This window comes from Dasypus novemcinctus, chromosome 13 (genome assembly GCF_030445035.2).
Source record: "Dasypus novemcinctus isolate mDasNov1 chromosome 13, mDasNov1.1.hap2, whole genome shotgun sequence".
NCBI lineage: Eukaryota > Metazoa > Chordata > Mammalia > Cingulata > Dasypodidae > Dasypus > Dasypus novemcinctus.
Window position 1 is genome coordinate 16,110,487 of NC_080685.1, and position 20,356 is coordinate 16,130,842.

The 20,356-nt window shown below is 40.8% G+C and overlaps 1 protein-coding gene and 1 pseudogene across 1 annotated transcript in view; one reads left to right on the forward strand and one right to left on the reverse strand.

Annotated features, from left to right (window-relative positions):
* The window catches only part of SLC35F3 (solute carrier family 35 member F3), a 423,487-nt gene that overhangs the window by 339,553 nt on the left and 63,578 nt on the right, over window positions 1-20,356 (reverse strand). The gene's annotated exons all lie outside the window — the stretch shown is intronic.
* LOC101431756 (nucleolysin TIAR-like) lies at window positions 1,503-2,739 on the forward strand (annotated as a pseudogene).

A 20,356-nucleotide genomic window follows, 5' to 3' on the forward strand; every position in this document is an offset into this window, starting at 1 on the left:
GGCAAAACTGGAGTCCTTTCTATCACATTGAAGGATCAAACATGGCAGCTTCCTTTTTCTGGAAGTGTCTGTCTCTCTATGTGTCTCTGTTTATATCAGACCCAGCAAGAAGGTGGAGACTCAATCTGAGTCATGCCTCACTGATGTAGTCCAATCAAAAGCCCCAAAGTGAACTGATCAAGTAATCTAATCAAAGACCCCTCAACTGAATTTAATGAAATCAAACAATATGTACTATGGAAATTTCCAGAAGAAGAAGTGGGGGGGGGGGGCAGAAAGAATTTTCAAGGCAATAATGGCTGACAACTTCTCAAATTTAATGAAAGACATGAATGTGCACATCCAAGATGCTCAATGAACTCTATACAGGACAATCCAAATAGACCTATGCCTTGATGTATTATAATCATATTGCTGAATGCCAAAGATAAAAAGAGAGTTTTGAAAGCCTCAAGAGAGAAGGAACATGTCACACATAAGGGAGTCTCAATAAGATTAGATGTTTATTTCTCATCAGAAACAATGGAGGCAAGAAGGAAGTGGGATGAGATATTTAAGTGCTGAGAGCAAAAAACTGCCAACCAAAAATTCTGTATTTGGCAAAAATGTCCTTCAAAAATGAGGGAGCGATTAAGACATTCCCAGATAAACAAAAGCTGAGTGAGTTCGCCACTGCAAGGCCGGCTCTAGAAGAGATGCTAAAGAGAGTTCTGTAGGTTGAAAGGAAAGGCAAGAGACAATAGATAGAAGCTGTGTGAAGAAATACAGATCTCCAGTAAGGGTAATGACTATGGTAAATTCATATGCCAGTACTATTGTATATTTGGTTTGTAACTCCACTCTTTACTTCCTACAGGATCAAAAAGCAAATGCATGGAATGTAATGATAAATCAGTAGTCTTTGATGCATAATATAAACTTATCATTTGTGATAAGAACTGCATAAAGGGAGTAGAGAACACGGTATACTATTGAAATTAAGTTGGGATCAAAGCAAATGAGACTTACAGATTTAGGATGTTAAATTTAAGCCCCGTGGTAACTATAAAGTAATTATCAGAGAATATGCAAGCTCATAGAGGCAGAAATTAGAGTACAGGTTGTCAGGGTTGGGGAGCAAGGGAAATGGGGAGTTAATGCTGAATGGGTATAGACTTTCTATTTTGGAGATGGGAAAGTTTTTGTCATGGAAGGTGGTCAAGGTACTACAACACAGTGAATGTTATAAATCCCACAGAATGATATGTTTGGGAATGGTTGAGATGGGAAAGTTTATGTTGCGTATATGTTCCCACAATTAGGAAAAAAAAGAGCAACTAAAAAGAAAATGACAATTAGCTCCTCCTCCTTCACCCCGTTAGAAGTACAGTGTCCATAGAGGGCTGGGGGGAGAAAGCCCGAGAGCAGGGTTTGGTGCCTTTTCCTCTGTCCCCAGCCAGTGCTGGAGTCCCCTCTGCTTTCTCCCCTCCTCCTTATCCCGGGGTCATTCTGTTGCACCCACCATGATGGAAGACGACTGACTGCCCCAGACTTTGCACACACAAGCTAAGACATATGGGTCTATTTTCAGAAGGCAATATGGTGTTAATTGCCTAGATACCTAGGTAACCTCTCCAGAGATGTGGCAGAAGTCTCTATACTTCAGTTATTCAGTCAAATTGGACCCCGTAAAAGCTGTAAAAATGATAACGGAGCAACCCAATAGCAGAAGGGTCAACTCTTCTGTTGGAGTTTCTGTTTTGCAGCACACAAGAAATGACCCATATTGCTTTGTGGAATTTTATGAACACAGAGATGGAGCTGCCTTCATTAGCTGCTATGAATGGGAGAAAAATTGGGGGAAAGGAGGTCAGAGTAAACTTGGCAACACTAAGTAGCCAGAAAAAAATTACTTCCAATCACTTCCATGTGTTTGTTGGGAATTTGAGTCTAGAAATTACAACAGAAGATAACAAATCAGCATTTGTCCCCTTTGGTAAAATATCAGATGCCCAGGTAGTCAAAGACATGGCAAGTAGAAAATCCAAAGGCTATGGGTTTATATCTTTTTATAACAAACTGGATGCAGAAAATGTAATTGTGCATATGGAAGGTCAGTAGCTGGGTGGTCGTCTGATATGAACCAATTGGGCCACACATTAAACTACCTGCACCTAAAAGTACACAAACAAACAACACTAAGCAGCTGAGATTTGAAGATGTAGTGAACCAGTCAAGTCCAAAATATTATACTGTGTACTGTGCAGGAATTGATTCTGGGTTAACAGATCAGCTTATGAGACAGACATTTTCACCATTTGGACAAATTAAGGAAATAAGAGTTTTTTCCAGAGAAGGGCTATTCATTTGTCAGGTTTTCCACCTATGAAAATAGGTGCCATTATTTCCATAAATGGTATTACGATTGAAGGACATGTTGTAAAATGCTACTGGGGTTAAGAATATCCTGATATGACTAAAAACTTCCAACAAGTTGACTATAGCCAGTGGGGCCAATGGAGCCAAGTTTATGGAAACCCACAACAAAAAGGACAGTATATGGCAAATAGGTGGCAAGTACCGCCTTATGGAGTGTACAGGCAATCATGGAATTAGCAAGAATTTAAAGTTGATCAATCACCTTCAGCAGCTTGGATGGGTGGATTTGGGGCTCAGCCTCCCTAAGGACAAGCTCCTCCCCCTGTAATACCTCCTCCTAACCCAACTGGATATGGTACCGCAAGTTACCAAACACGGTGAGCTGGGACTCTAAACAAAATTGTAATTCAAGATAGACGAGTCTTCCTATGATACTCGGAAGACATGAAAGCAGACATTGGAAAATGAAAACATTTATTTAAAAATTGAAATATTTGGAACCTTTAGCACAGCTTTACTTTGGTGAAGGACACATCTACTAGTTCTGCCTTAAGTTTTTGTTCTCAATGGATATGAAAATTATTTTCCTTTGGTGCAAAACTACAATAAAGTTTAAAAAAAGGCAAAAAAAGAGAGAGATCATGAGAAAGGCAATACATCAACATACGATCCTGGATTTAGTAGAATTTAACAACAGAGAAGAGAGGATCAAAGGGACATTACTGGGGCATATGAAAATAATGGAATTTAGGCTATAAATTTTATAACAATGCTAAATTTCTTGAACTTGATAACTGCAGTTAAGGTGGAAACATAAGCAAATATTCTTGTTTTTAGAAAATGTACATGGCATTATTGAATGTTCAAAGAGTATGGTTTATGCAACCTATACTCAAGTGTTCAGAAAACCTGAATGATAAACAGAAAGATGGATAGATTCAGAGATAGATGATTGATGGAATGATGCATAGATTGCTAGAATGATATGGCAAATGCAGAAAAAATGTTAAAATTTGTGGGCAGGGGTGTAGTGGAGTTCTCTGTATGGGATTTGTATTATTTTTGTAACTGTCCTTTCAGTTTGAAAGTATTCAAAATTAAAAAAAAAAAATCAAACAAACAAACACTGGTTGCAAATACCAGAATTTGGTCAGGGATATGTTTTAGATATATTCTCCTTATTGGGTTCTAGACTATTGTTTTAATCCCATATTTCCCATTGATAATGATAATGGTTCATACTTATTGGACATTTACTATGTGGCTGGTATTGTGCTATGCAGCTCACACAATAGTTTGTTTTGTCTGACAACTCTATAGGATAGGTCATATTTATGAATGTGAAATCCAGGGTTTATGGAAATTAAAACTTTCACACAAAAGCATGCAACTAGGAGATGTCGGTGCCTGGACTCACCCCCAGGCACTCTGGCTTCAGAGCCTGCATTCTCACCCATTAGGTTACAACATGTCTTTATATTGTCCATTTTTAGAGCTAGAAGAAACCTTAGAAACCACCTATTCGAAAATCTTCTATTTGAGAGATGAGGAAATTGAGGCTCAGAGAATTGCCTTTTTTTTGTTTAAAGATTTTTATATATTTATTCCATCAACCCCCCTTGTTGTGTGCGCTGTCTACTCTCCATGTCTGTTCGCTAAGCGCTCTCTGTGTCTGCTCACCTTCTCTTTAGGAAGCACCAGGAACGGAACCTGGGACCTTCCATGTGGGAGAGAGGTGCTCAGTCACTTGGGCCACCTCTGCTCCCTGCTTTTTTGTGTCTCTCATTGTGTTTCCTCTGTGTGTATCTTTGCTGGGTCATTTTGTTGCGTCAGCTTGCTGCGCCTTGCCATCACACCAGCACACTGTCTTGCTCATCTTTTCCAGGAAGCACCAGGAACCTAACCCAGAACCTCCTGTCAGGTAGGCAGAAGCTTAATCGCCTGAGCCACACCCTCTTCCTGTGAACTGACTTTTCAAAAGTGATTGGGGGGGGTTTTGGCAGAGCCGGGCTACACCCCAGCTATGTAATCTTCATAGAGTATGCTCGACTTCCTACCATGAAGCCTCTCCAGACCTAACACTTGACTGCATTGTGAAATGAGGAGAAAGAAATCAAAGACACCTCTTGAATTCCCCTTCACCGTGCAGGCTCTTCAAAAGAAAGTCATGAAGGAATAGGCAGGTTGTTTCTGTTCTGCATCCCAACTTAACCAATGTCCAGCAGTTGCAGAAAAAGGGCTACATAGGATTAGTTGATTTAGCACATGCTACTCTAGTTATAGAGAGGCTGAATGGTGTTAAGAGCTTGTTCAGAACTATATCAACCTTAGTGTAAACTCCTGTCCTACCTCCTATGAGGTCTATCACCTTGGTTGATCTCTCTCATCCTTGGTTTTGTCTTCTGTAAAGGGTGGAGAGTAAGAGTACAAACCTCGGGAGGTGGACTTGGCCCAGTGGTTAGGGCGTCTGTCTACCACATGGGAGGACCGCTGTTCAAACCCCGGGCCTCCTTGACCCGTGTGGAGCTGGCCCATGTGCAGTGCTGATGCGTGCAAGGAGTGCCACGCCACGCAGGGGTGTCCCCCATGTGGGGGAGCCCCACATGCAAATAGTACACCCCATAAGGAGAGCTGCCCAGCATGAAAGAAAGTGCAGCCTGCCCAAGAATGGCGCTCCACACATGGAGAGCTGACACAGCAAGATGACGCAACAAAAAGAAACACAGATTCCCGGTGCTGCTGATAAGGATAGAAGCAGTCACAGAAGAACACACAGCGAATGGACACGAAGAGCAACCAACTGGGGGGGGAGGGGTAAGGGGAGAAAAAAACAAATGAAAAATGAATCTTAAAAAAAAAAAGTACATACCTCAAAATGTTCTTGCAAAATTTCAAAGACCATGTATTTAGCACTATGTCTACTCCATAGTGAGCACTTGTGAAAGTATCAATCATGATTATTGGCCACACAGAAGCACAATTAGGTTTATATTTTTCACTGTGGTAACCAGGCAACTGACAGTCTTCTCACACAATGAAAGGGTTCAAAATACTTCACTCTGATTCATTTTAGCATTCAGCAGGTAGGGCAGCTGAATCATCTGTACTTCCTGAGAAGTGCAATTAGGGACCATGGCTTTGAGCACAAACCACTAATCGCTCCCTAGGTATTAGGCTCAACTGAAAAGAGATGCAGAATAACCGGTGCTGATGAACTCCATGGTCATCGAGGGTGGGGGACCCTGAGGCAGAGCTTTTCAGGAGGCTGGGTGTTGCTGAGAATAAACACTAAACTAGACTTTAAAAGGCTGGCTCCAGTCTCAACTGCCCTTACGGAGCTGTGTGACCTCAGACAAGTCATTCTCTGGCCTGGGTCTACAGTTCCTTATTGGTAAAATGAGGGTAGCGGAGTAGAGGACGTCTCAAAGGGCCCTTTTAGTGCCAAACTTCTATGATTCTATGATTAAGAAGAACAGCTACTTGCATAGGAGAAGTCTCTATACGACTTCTTTCAGATTTTTTTTTTTTGCTATTTCAAATTTCTTTTTTTTTTTTTCAAATTCTACTCTATTCATTTTTTTAAAAGATATTACATTAAAAAAAATATGAGGTCAGAGTGAGTTTTGAGCAATTTATTATAAACAACCCTGTGATTTTTAGTTGATAGGTTGGGACTTCAAAGCAAGTTTCTCACAAGGTTGAAGAAGGAAGAGCTTCAAGCTCAAAATATTTATTCCTCTTCCGAGGCCTAAGTCTGTCCTCTGTCACCAGTTCAGAAAACGTGATCAAGCTGTATTTTCTTTGAGAGTTTCATAAACATGTTCAGTGAGTTTGGTGGTAAGACCAATTGCTCCCTTTGGATTTTTTCCCTTTCAATATTGAAGTTAGTTGCAGGCTTTGATGAGCTAAGGACTCCCAATGTGAATAACAAATTAAGCATTAGATAAGGCACATCCATGTCAAGTGTGTCCAAATGACAAAGAGCATTAGTCAAAGAAAGTACAGATAGATTTGTGGGATATGACTGCCAGGAGCTTCCCTGGTGGTGCCTGATGAGCCACCCTCTCACTTTTCCTTTCTGGCTTCTCTCCCTGGAGACGCAATCCAAGATGGTGTCAGAGTGGCACATGCAAGGTGCAGCTCTCTTGCAAAAGAGAGGAGAAGGTATAGAAGTCATCCAAGGGAACCGTTTTGTGGAAATGCAGACCAGGATTGTGCCACATGCATCATCCAGAAGGGACTGCCTTCTGCCCCTTGTCCCCACATCCACTCCAGATGCCCTTAATCTGCCTTTTAACCCTGCCCCTTCCATGGTATCAACCTGCATGAAGCCCTGTAGGGATATTTGCATAAATGAAAATTTAAAGGTGACTTAATAAACCAAAACAAAATGCTATTTAGTTACTGTATTTACTTCTCATGATGAAAAAGAATCTTGAGGGACATGAATTTAGGAGAGTCCCTTTTGATGTTGTCTGCTAGCTCAGTCCTCTCATGCACGTGTCAAAAGAGCAAGATGTGTCCTGTTTTGGGAAGGATGCACACTGTGTGAGTCAGTTGTCTCCTTCTGTGTTCCAACTGACTTCATAAATCCCTATGCTTACACTCCAGAGTATTCCCAATTCTTAACTGCACATTTAAAGCTTTGGCAATGAGCTATTAAATATGCAAAGGGAAGAGAAGTTATTTTTCTTCATGGAGAGAAAATGATCAGGTTTTCATTCTTATTTTTTTCAACCTGCCTCCAAAAAAAACAGAATTTGAGGTATTTGATAAAAATATGTACTACAGTAATACAAAATTAAATAGATAAGAAAATGAAAACAAAGGAAAATATTTTTGAAAAAATAACTGGAAGCAAGATTAGGACCTCTAAATACATGCCATAAGATTCCTTTAGAGTTGTGAAACATGGATTCCAAATGAGTTGCTGAGCTCCCTGGTAGCTAAAGAAGAAAGCATCATTTGTTAAGAGATTCATAGACTCTGTAAGTAAAAACAAATCAGTACAACTCCTTAAAGATATTCTATGAAAGCTCTACTATAAGGGGCTGAATGATGTGCCAAAGAACAAGCCTTCCAATGGGAAACAGTAATCCAGAAAGGAAGAGAGGGAGCTGAAATCACTTTGGGTAAGAATTGGCAGGATTGGCAAACCAGGTTCCAACTTCTTATGCTCACTCTGATGGACCAGAAGGAATGGTTTGGTTCCCAAGAATGTAGAAAACAGTTGCCAGCAGTGCAGGTGTGAAGTGTGGAACTCCATATATTCGCCATCTCACTTTACAAGACCCACCAGGGACATTATTTAACCCAATCCAGCATCTGATAAAATTAAGGCACTGGAGAATTCAAGATAATATTTTTGGAAAGGACCTGTAATACAGATGTTCTATTTCACCACACCAGAGCAGAAGACATGCCACACCGTGGTCATCATCAGTATCATCATTATCATCATCATTTTCATAATTATTATTAGTTGTTATTTACTGAGCAATTACTATTTTCAAGGCATTTAGTTAAACAGTTTACTTTTATTATTTATATATTGCTTAGTAATCACAAGCAATCTGTAAGGCGTTTATTTTACAGTCTAGGAAATAAAAAATTGAATGCTAAATAATTTTTCCATATTCACATTTTTAATAAGTAACAGAGCTGAAATTTGAATCTAGGTCAGTCTACTCAAATCTTTTGCTTTAACCGTATAGTCTTCATTTTTTATTTAGTTCAAACACCCCGAATGGTAAAATTAAAATTTGAGCATGTACTCCCAATGTTTTCACTTGTTTATGAGTTATATATATTAATGAAGAATACTATATGTCCATTATAAAAAACATAAACATTTTAAAGAATGAGAATGCTAAATATCAAACAATATTTAGAATTTATATTTTCCTTTTTACTAGCATAATCTTATTGCTGTCACTAACATTATAGAAAATGTATCATTACTTTTTTTTAAATCTTGATTTACTACTTTATGGCACAGTGATCCAAAGATCTGGTTATAAATTTAGTTTACTTTGACACTTGAGATACTCATGACTAAAATATACTGCACAAAGATATGTAGGTAAAAATACAAGATGAATATCTTTGTACTTATTAAATAATGATAATCATTTTTTGACATTTTGCCTTTCATCACTGCTATTTCTTCCTCAGTGGCTACATCCTTTCTTTTTTAATTTTTTTTTCCTAATTATTAAGTTTGCCTTCACATAAGTTTTAGATCACAATAATGCACATATACAATATATGGTACTCCCACATATCCAACATCAAACCCTTTTTCCCTTCCCAAACAACCACCTTTTTACATGTTCATACTATATTTGCTGCAGCTGATGTACAGATATTGAAACAGTAGCTTTCAAACATGGTCCCATTTGGGTTTACATTATGGTTTATATTTTAGACTATATAATTTTTAGTTCTCTTATGTTTTACATTATGGTTTACATTTTAGCCTATAGACTTTTATACATTTTTAAACCCCATCTACCAATTAGGCAAAAACTTTTTGTTAAAATTCAGCTGGGGGAAACGGACTTTGGCCCAGTGGTTAGGGCGTCCGTCTACCATATGGGAGGTCCGCGGTTCAAACCCCGGGCCTCCTTGACCCGTGTGGAGCTGGCCATGCGCAGTGCTGATGCGCGCAAGGAGTGCCGTGCCACGCAAAGGTGTCCCCCGCGTGGGGGAGCCCCACGCGCAAGGAGTGCGCCCGTGAGGAAAGCCGCCCAGCGTGAAAAGAAAGAGCAGCCTGCCCAGGAATGGCGCCGCCCACACTTCCCGTGCCGCTGACGACAACAGAAGCGGACAAAGAAACAAGACGCAGCAAACAAACACCAAGAACAGACAACCAGGGGAGGGGGGGAAATTAAATAAATAAATAAATCTTTAAAAAAAAAAAAAAAAAAATTCAGCTGGTATATTTCCATTTTTCTTGAACTCAGTTGCAAACTATTCAGAAATAAGATATTTTTATATTTTCACAAATGGGTTCAAAACCTACTGAAACTCTTAATTTAGAATTTCTTTAAACTGGTTAGACAATTTATTTCCACATTTTTAAAAGTGTGTAGGTATAAGTTTTAATATGTGACAAAATGTTTGCAGCAAAAATTTCATATGAATAGAAACACTTCAAAACCATTCATTCTAAATACTCTCTATAGACTATCAGTTCCTTCTGAAAGTGTATTATTTCCTCACTCCTTATTAAAACATCACCTCTTCCTTAATGAGAATGATTGTTTGTTTTTAATATTTGCCTAGTAGCATACTCTGACAGCCCCTGTCATAACAGAGAAAGTAAAAATTTAGCTTGTATTTTTGTAAAAGAAAAGAGTAAATGTATAACATCATAAATAATAAAAGCATTTTAAAGTATTTTGTTATAAGATAACCAGATAATCTCAATATGGGACAAAAGATTTTCATGCTAATTCTCTATCTCATTATAAAATACAGTACTTATTCTACTATGTGAGTCTTTTTAAAATAAAATTAGCCAAATAAAGAAAACTTGTAGCACCACTGAAAGGCAATACATTTCAATTTGCCAAAAGAGAAGGAATGAGGGCTCCATTGTCCACCTTGCCAGGTGAGGGAACTCCCTCAATCCTCTGGTACCAGGAAAGCCATTGAGTACCATGTATAATCCATAACTGTTTTAGTTTCCTAGGCTGCTCAGAGCAGATACTATGAAATGAGTTGGCTTGAATAGTGGGTATGTATTAGCTTAGAGTTTGAGGCCAAGAAAATGTCCAAATCCAGGCACCATCAAGGCAAAGCTTTCTGCCAAAGACCAGCTGCCACTGATCCTTGGCTCCTCTGCCACATGGCGAGGTACATGGCAACATCTGCTGGTCTCTTCCTTCCCATCCAGGTTTTGTTGCTTCCAGTTTCTTGCTTCTGTGGTTTTCTCTTGGTCTCTTTATATTCATTCCGTTTATAAAGGATCCAGGAATAGGATTAAGACCCATCCTGAAGGAGGTGGGTCACACCTTAACTGAAGCACCCTCATCAAAAGGTCCTACTTCCATTGTGTTCATACCCACAAGATGTAAACTTTAAGAACATGTTTTCTAGGGTACACAGACCTTCAAACTACCACAATGACCATTTTGACAAATGTATTATACCAGTTCAAACATTATGTTGATAATATTAACAATATTCAGGGGAAGCAGACTTGGCCCAGTGGTTAGGGCATCCATCTACCACATGGGAGGTCCGTGGTTCAAACCCCGGGCCTTCTTGACCCGTGCGGAGCTGGCCCGTGCACAGTGCTGATGCGCAGTGCTGATGCTTAGGGGAGCCCCACGTGCAAGGAGTGTGCCCCATAAGGAGAGCTGCCCAGCGCGAAAGAAAGTGCAGCCTGCCTAAGAATGGTGCTGCCCACACCACAAGGAGAGCTGGCACAACAAGATGATGCAACAACAAAAAAAAGAAACACAGATTCCCATGTCGCTGACAACAACAGAAGCGGACAAAGAAGACGCAGCAAATAGACACAGAGAACAGACAACTGGGGCGGGGTGGGGGGGAATAAATAAATTAATTAATTAAAAAAACAACAACAATATTCATAAAGCTTAAATTCATTTTATTTAAACATATAAATGGAAACTCTACTATCTACTTCTGACCTCCAATGGATCACCTTGTACACCCTCTGGAATATGCCTTCCACTCCACCACGTTCTACTGCTTCCCTATCAACTCTAGTTAACTACTTTGACAACCAACCAGACAAAGTGCAGAGTTGAAATCCTCTTATGAAAATTAAGGGGAGTTTTCTGGTAAGGCTTGCCAGAGTAAACCAATATTTTACCATGAAACTCATGACTATCAAGAGACATCTATGAAATTTTATAAGCAGAAAAGCAGATGGATTAATGGTCACTGACTTAGCAGACTAAAAACATCAAACGTCTGAACATAACAGAAGATGAGGAATGTATGTGAAGGAAGGGGAGAAAGCCAGGAAGCAGGTACGTCTGAGCCACAGGAACCCTCAAGAGTTTAGAAAGCAAAGGTTCAGGTGGAGTTGAAACCAGAGGAACTGGTAGAAAATCTGTATTGAAGCTGTTAGACCCTAGATCGTTGTACAGTCAGACAATAAGTCTGGGATACCAAGCACAGCTTTTCAACTGAAAGTGGGGAATTAAATTCAAATTTACATATCCCATGGTAAGATCCTGTACAACCCATTCCCCATTCATTTCCTTTAAAATGGCAGCCAGGCTCATAGTTTCCAGGCAAAAGACTGGATAACTGCTTTCTGAAGAAAATGACCCAAATGAGAGAAAAGATCTGTAATTATTGACAATTTGGAGTCCTTCAATGAAACTACCCAGTCCTTATCTAGTTGCCCTAAAGAGAAAATAACCATTTGATAAATATTACTCATGTAACTCGGTGCTTCTGCACAACGTTTTTGTACCTTTAAGTCTGAAGAAACAGAAAAAAATAATCAGAAATTACAAGAAAGATCCTAAAATAGAACACAGAGACCAAATCAAAGAAAAAGAGACAGGAATTTGGAACAGGCAGGTCCAATGCCAGAAGAAAAGTTTTTTTTAAATTCTATCAATAACTTTCAAGACTTTGAGAGATGACAAGAAACAAACAAACAAACAAAAAACACAATATAAAAGAGCTCTTTAAAATTAAAATATTATGTTAGGAGGAAAGAAATTAATAGAAGTGTCAAAAATTTGGAGAAATCTTCCTAAAAGATAAAAATTTGTAAAATGAGATAAAATATAAGGCGATTAAAAGATTAATTCAGGGGGTCCAACATTTGAGTAAGAGAAGGTCCAAAAAGGGAGAAAAGAGAAAATTGAAGAGAAGAAATTATCGAAGAAAAACTTTTTCAAAACTTCTCAAATCTGAAAGAACATGAATTTTTAGATTGAAAAATTCTACCAAGTGACCCTAAAAAAAAAACAAGTCCCAAAATGAAGTCATATTATTGTAAAGCGCCAAAACAGCAGAGACCAACTTAATATCCTGAAAGCTTCCAGAGACCAAGAGCCGATCAAAATAAAAGATGGGTAGTTAGAATAGCTTCATACTTCTTTTTAAAAAATAATAGCTCTTTTGGGATATAATTCACATAAAATATAACCAATCCACTTAAAGTATATAATTCAGTGGTTTTTAGTATATTTATGGTGTTGTGCAACCTTCACCACAATTTCCCCCTAACCCTCCTTACCTCAGCCCAATGCAACCACTAATATATTTTCTGTCTCTATGGATTTGCCTGTCCTGGACATTTCATATAAATGGAATCATGCAACCTGTGGCCATTTGTGACTGGCTTCCTTCACTTCGCATGTTTTCAAAGTTCATCTATATTATTGTATGTATCAGTACTTCAATTTTCTTATGTCCAAATAACAAATAAATAATATACTGCATCTTATTTATCCATTCATCAGTTGATGAACATTTGGGTTGTTTCCACTTTTTGGCAATTGGGCTTAGTCTTTTTTTTTTTTTTAATTTGAGAAGTTGCACATTAACAAAAAAATTGTGCATACCATACAGGATTCCCATATATCAGCCCACCACCAACACCTTACATTGTTGTAACACATTTGTTATAAATAATGAAAGAATATCACCATAATATTACTGCTATCTATCGTCCATAGCTTATAGTTGGTGTATTTTCCCCCAGAACCATCCTATTATTAACATCATGTGTTAGTATTGTATATTTGTTATAGTTCATGAGAACACTCTCATAATTGTACTGTTAACCAAGTCACCTACCACCATGGGATTTATGGTGTTATACAGAATCATACCTTGTACAATCCATCCAAAGTATACACATAGTGGCTCTCAATTTCATCACAGAATTATGTTGCCATCAGCTCAGTCTATTTCAGAATGTTTTCATTACTCCAAATGGAAAAAATCCCATACCCCTTTATATCTCATCATTATTGACCCTTAGCATTGATAAAGTACCTTCTTTACCATGGTTGTAAAAAAAAATCACGATATTACTGTTAACTATAGTCGATACTTGACATTAGTTGTATTTTTACCATGTATCTCCATATTCTTAACACCTTGGAATAGAGGAACAAGCTTCATACTTCTTAATAGCAATACTGAAATCCAGCTAGAACACAATGGAGAAATGCCTTCAAATTCAGAAGGAAAATGGTTTACCACCTAGGATTCTATACCTAGAAAATTGTTTTAATCAAGAAAAGGGGAGCAGAAATGCATTTTTATACATACGACTTCACAAAAATTGTACCAATCTTCCATCATTTTTCAAGAAGCTACTGAAGGATGTGCTCCAACAAAATATGGAAGAAAATCAAGGAAGAGGGAGACAAGATTAGGAAATAGGGGGTCCAATACAGAGGAGAGGGAAAGGGAATTCCCAGGATGATGATGAAGGAAAATTCCAGCAGGCCTGGAGAGTAATCAATCCAGAACAGAGGGATCCAGGAGGGACATCTTCAAGAAAAAATATGTAGATGATCTAGTGTATAAAGGGGCAATTTTCATGTCTATCAGAGAGTGCAGGCTCAGTAACATATATATTTTTCTTTAAAAAAGCAAATGTTAATATTATTCAATTGTAAACTTCAAGGGGAAAAGAGTCTTACAAAAAAAAAATATACCTATAATAAACAAAGTAACTCAGACATGAAAAATATTTTTATCTAGCCAAACCAATACAAAGTCTAGATACTGATTTAGCCAAAATTGATGATCAGGGATAGGAAGAGCATAAGAGCATAAGAGAGCTAAATCCTTATTTTACACATTTGGAAGCTAATGGATCATTTTTAAAACTAACAGTAATTTAGAATAAAGTTTTCTGAGAGTAAATAGAAGAAAAAACAAAAAGTTTAAGGGGCAGCCTTAAGTGGGAAACTAGAGTGGAGAGAAGTTGGGTAAAAGAGCTTCAGAGAACTATTTGAAGTTTTAAACAAATACATGTATTATCTTGATGAAAATTAAGATAAATTAATATTTATTAATATTAAGGGCAGAATGAACGAAGAAGAGCTAACATTTTCTGCATGCTTAAGTATATATCATGTTCGAAGCACTTTACTCATTTTATCTTCCTGACAACACAATGAGGCTGGTGCTGTTATTATAATGCCCATTTGGTAGAGCAGGAAGCTGAGGCACAGAGACCTTAAGTAACTTTCTCAAAGTTGCACAGTTAGGAAGCAGTGACAGGAGAATTTTAATTCACACAGCCTGGCTCCAGAGCTTGCCTTCTGAACCACTCTGCTAGGGAGAAAAGGAAGATATTTAAAAGGTTACCAAGAACACCTGCCTGACTAAAAGCCCATCCACCTCTGCAAAGCATTCCTGCAGGCAGGACCAAGATTTTTCTCAGAGAATAGTTCTGAGCCTGCTCCCACACATAGATTGACAGACAACTGTGGTTCCAATATTCTAAGCCTTTTTTACTTTTCCTGCAATGATTTTAGCCTGGAAAATTATTCAACATGGCCATTAAAGAACTCCCAATAAAGCACCCACAGAATTTCTGAAGAAAAGCAGATTGCTGAAAGGTTGTGCTGAAAATGTGCCCTCATTAGTTTGCAAGATGTACCAGTCATGTAGTAATTACTAGGAGGGGAGAGAACTGTGGGTCTCAAGAGGTTTCAAGAATCAAAGTGGAATTTTTTTAATGGTCACGAAAATACTGCATACCTACGCTAAATATTAAGAAAATAAAGGCAAACCAAACTTCCATATGTCTAAATTTAGAATCAGTTGATAAATCCTTCAATAGAGATTCAATCATTGTAAGAAGATCAGAGAAAAAGAGAAAAGCGAAGGTAAAGGATTACATTCTTTTTTTAAAAAATATTTTTCATTTATTTTTAAAAGATACATATATCACACACAATGTCGCATTAAAAAATTTAGGAGGTTCCCATATGCCCCACTCCCCACCCCCCCCCCCACTTTTCCCACATCAACAACTTCTTTCATTAGTGTGGTACACTCAAGGATTACATGCTTATGCAGTATTTGATGCACATTGCAAATAGAATCCACATGGGGTGCAAGGAAGCACTGCATGAAGAGTCTTGTTCTGGTCATGTTCTCCTTTTTAAACTACACCGTGTGGTGTTTAGCAAATGTTCCTATTTTGGAGAGGGGGGAGCTCATCTGGAATCAAAAGACAGGCTGTCAAAGGACAGTGAGGGTCTCGTTGATTTCCTGGGAGGGGGTCTCGGAAGAGTTCACAGTGAGTTCCTTCTGTCCTTAGGCTTCATCAAGCGCACTTCGCCTCAGGAGCGCCAGCATCATTGTGTGTCTTTCGGGTGGCATTTTGCACTTTTCAAAACCCTTGTTACTCCTGGCCTTTCAGTCCAACGCTACAGAGAGGCAGTGAAAACACAGGAATGTCCACAACGCGCTGCGCTTCGGAACACGGGGGAAAAGCAGGGCAGCTTTTCAAACCCCCGGCATCGGGGAAGAGAACACATCATTGTCGCCAGGCAGCTACTGGCCATCTTGATGGAATTTCTCTTGATGGCAGGATGGCGGGGTAGGCAACCTGAGCAAAGGCAGAGAGAGGGGAAAGGGCGGGGAGCACCCAGGCAACAGTGAGCAGCAAGTCAAAGGCCATGGCCAAGGCCCAAGCCCTGGACATGGTAACCCTATTTCTAGAACTCTCTGTCATAGTCTTCATGATATACATTGTGTCCTGGTGTCAGATTACGTGGTCTTATTTCAGTTCAGGAAGCATTTTTTTTTTTGCAAATCAAAAGGACACCCACATGTCCTTAGATATTTCCCCTTATGGGTCTCTTTCATTTGCTTCTAAAATTTCACTTGGGAGAAATGAGCCCAATTTATTGCCTATGGCAGTGAGGAAACCAGTTGGGATTTTCACTTTAACTTGAAGCTATATATTTTGGTTACTGACTTACTCTCTTAAATTTTGTTGATGAAGTGGTTTCTAAGGGATCCAGTTATTAATGATTGCTAGGAAGGGAAGTATTAAATCAGCAACTTTGGTCTTTGTATGTAAATTAAAAAGCAGATAAGAAAGGAAACATTTGGAGTAATTCCATCTGTAAAAGAAGGGATGAAAGTTAAGCAATAGGGTACACGAAAGTGCTTTTTCAAATTTTATACTCTGGAGGTTTGCTATGCTTCTGTTGAAAAAACAGAATTAAGTTGTAGATGTTTTGTGGAACTGCTTAATTTTAAACATTAAATTTTATGAGCGATATCGTTTAGGAATCCAATTCTGTTCCAAATGAAATGATCACCTGCCCCTTGTAATGGGGCAGTGGTTCACAAGTTCCAGCAAGGACCACCTAAAACAGGAACAGTACTCCTTTTGGATCGATCCTGCTTTTGTGAATTTTTTTGTCTTAACGTAACAAGCTTCAGCATTTCAAAGAATTTGAAATGTATTTTCTGATTGCTAAGATGGGGTGTGGGGGCAGGCAAAGAGTAAGGGGGAGGGGGTGGATCTCAGAGATGAAGGAGTACAGAGTTCCGTGGTTTCTTCATTGTTCCCCACCAGGACCTGTTGTGGCTGACTTGTGCTTCTCAAAAAGACATGCTGAGGCAAGCGGCTGTGGCTCAACCAGTTGGGCTCCCGTCTACCATATGGGAGGCCCTGGGTTCGCGTCCCGGGGCCTCCTTTTGAAGGCAGGCTCGCCCACACGCCACGGAGTGCCACCAGGCCCGCAAGCGCCGTGGAGAGCCGACTCGACAAGGTGATGCCACAAAAGGGGAGACACATAAAAAAAAAACCCACAAAAGAGTGCTCAGTGAATAGACACAGAGAGCAGACAACAAGCAAGCTGCAAGGGGGGGGCATGAGGAATAAAAAAATAAAAGTAAAGACATGCTGAAGTCCTAGCCCCCAGCACCTCTGAATGTGACATTAACAGGTTTTGCCAATGGAATCAAGTTAAGAGGAGGTGAGTCTGGGTTAGGGTGCTCCCTAAATCCAACAACTAACCTCCTTCCAAGAAGGCCATGGGGAGAGACACAGTCACACGGGGTGGAGGGTCTGACGACAGAGGCACCTTGGGGCAATGAGCTGGAAGCCAAGGATGGCTGGCAGCCACCAGGGGCCGGCGGAGGCCAGCAGGCGCCCTGCTTAGAGCCTTCAGAGGAGGCAGGGCCCTGTGACACCTTGATTTCAGGCTGCTGGTCTCCAGGATTTCTGTTGTTCTAAGGCACCCAGGGGGTGGTGCTGTGTTACCATAGCCCTGGGAGACTTAGCCAGGGACTAGCCCTCCGTGCCTACTAAGAGCGGGCCAAGGTGCCCAGCCACACGAGGGGCTGCAGAAAGCCCGTCTGCGCCCACAGGGTGCACCTGCTCCCGCTCAGCTCCAGCTCCTTTAGCCCCCAGGTTCCCTGACTCCCTCTGGCTCTCTGTTCTCCCGGGACCCACAGTTCCTCCTGGCCCTAACCACAGGTAAAAATCTAACCGTGTAAACAGTTGCCAATGCCTCCCTCCCCACTACAGAATTAGCCCTGGAAAGGCAGGGGCAGTGATATTTGTTCACAGCTGAGTCAGTGCTTCCACAGTCAGTACTCAGGAAAAATGAACGCGGGCATCTGACAAAGGACTTGCATGGAGAATATTTAAAGAACTCTTAAAACGAACAGTTAAAAAAAGATCACACGATCCAATTAAAAATGGGCAAAAGAAATGAATAGACCTTTCACCAAAGATGATCTATGGATCACAAATAAGCACATGACAAGACGGTCAACATCATCAACCACTAGGGAAATGCAAATTAAAACCGTGGTGACATATAATTACACACCTATTGGGACAGCTAAAATAAAAAAATAGCGCCAATACCAAATGTTGGCGAGGATGCAGAGAAACAGGATCACTCCCACACTGCTGTTGGGAAGGTAAAATGGTACAGCCACAGTGAAAATAGTTTGGCAGTTTCTTAAAAATCTAAATATATATATACCACCTGACCCAGCAGTTGCATTCCTGGGCACTTATTCCAGAGAAAAGAAAACTTACTTCTACACAAAAACCTGTACATAGCAGTCTGAACAGAAATCAACCCAGATGCCCCTCAGCAGGGGCGGTAAACACACCGTGGTGTTCCAGATCACAGACTTCTCCAGATCACAGACTTCTCCTCAGCAACAAAGGAGGACCGCGCCGCAGGCAGCAACTTGGGTGCGAAAAGCCGAGTGCGTAAAGCCAGGCTCGGGAAGTTGCAAGCAGCATGTTTCCATTTGTACAAAATCCTTCAAAGGATAAAATTATGTAGACGGAGGTGAGTGTGGCGATTGCGGGGGCCTGAGGACAGTAAGGGACAGGAGGATGTGAGCGCACAGGGTTTGCATGAGGAGACGTCTGTGGGGATGGAGCAGTTCTGCGCCTTGACTGTGGCAGGAGGGACACAAATGCACACGTGACAGGACCACACACCTCACATGCCCCACGCACACGCATACAGAACTCAGGAAACGCCAGCAAGTTCTGTCGGTCGTACCAACGCCAGTTTCCTGATTACGAAATTACACTGTAGTTGTGCAAGAGATTACCAGTGGGGGAAACTAGGAGAAGCGGACAAAGGAACTCTTCTGGGAACTTCCTGGGACTCTTTGATGACTTCAAAATAAAAAGTTAAGGACAATCCATGTGGGGTGGAAACTGCGAGCTCAGAGGGAAAGCCACCTCCTTGGTGACCAGCTTTGGTGGAACTGTCACAACTGGGCTGGAAGGTGAGTGTGCCCAAAAGTAAGGTTCCGGAAGGCCTGTGCATCTGGCTGCCCAGGGTCAAAGTGGTCCACTAGGACAAGCAGCCAAAACGAAAGGAACAATCAGGACTTTATTCACTCTGCAATAGTGCAGACAGGAGGAAAGGGAGGGAGAAAAATAAATGAAGGAGGGAAGGAACCAGGAGGGGAGGGGAGGAGAGGGGAGGGGAGGAGAGGGGAGGGGAGGGGAGGGGAGAAATAAGCCAGCTTCTCAGTGTTGCATTTTTCCCCACGGAACAGCACCCAGTGAGGGTCACTTGAGATGAGGCCCAAGGTCTGACTGCCCAGGAGCCCTGAAAAGAAGGCTGCAGCAGCTTTATGGACCTGGGGGCCCAGCAGGAGGGAGAGGGGAAAGGGCTCCCAGTGGAAAAGAACTGTCAGCTTTGTCAAGCCCCCCACCCCACCCCACCCCCGCCTGAAGGCCTGCAAATGAGGTGCCTAAACAAGGCACCTGCAGAGGAGCAGGGCTGGCCCAGGGCACCTGCATCTTTCACCCGGGTTCTCTTGGAGACTGCAGTGCACTGGCCTCTACCAAGTCTCACTGCAGCGGGAGCTTCCCCCATGAGGTCTTTTAGGCAAAGCCTTTGTAATTGTCTAAGCTGGAGCCTGAAAAATCACACCCAGGATTTTGGCCAGGGTCAAGCAGGAGATTGACAGGGCTGTGGATGGAAATAAAGGCAGAGTTTATCATCAGAATTATCATGCTCCCAAAGGGATGCTGAACTTGGGTTTGAGTAGCTAAAGGTGTATGCAGCAGCCAGAGGGTTCGCACTGTCACGGCACCTCAGTTTACGTCCAAGTTGGTTAGTTAACACCCTTAAAGTTCTTAACACACTCTTTCACTCTCAGGAGAGGCCTAGTTGGTGACCCCATCATGGTTTTCGGGGTGTAAACCCACTAAAGCAGGATGATGGTAGGGGTATGATCAAGACCCCCAGAAAAGAGGGGCTGGCAAGGACTTTGGAGATGGTCATGGGCAGAGCAAGTGGGATCAGTACTGCGCTGTGCCAGGCCATATTGGGAGTCTGGGCAAAAGGAAATATCAGGAATACTAGCCCTTTCTATATGTACATTTTTGACATTTTGTTCATCATGGGTTTTTGGGCATTAATTTTGATTGTTAGAAAGATCACATTAAAAAGGATTTATTCTGATTACTCAGTTTTTGGCACCCCCTTAAACTGTGCACCCATGGGCTTCGCCCCAG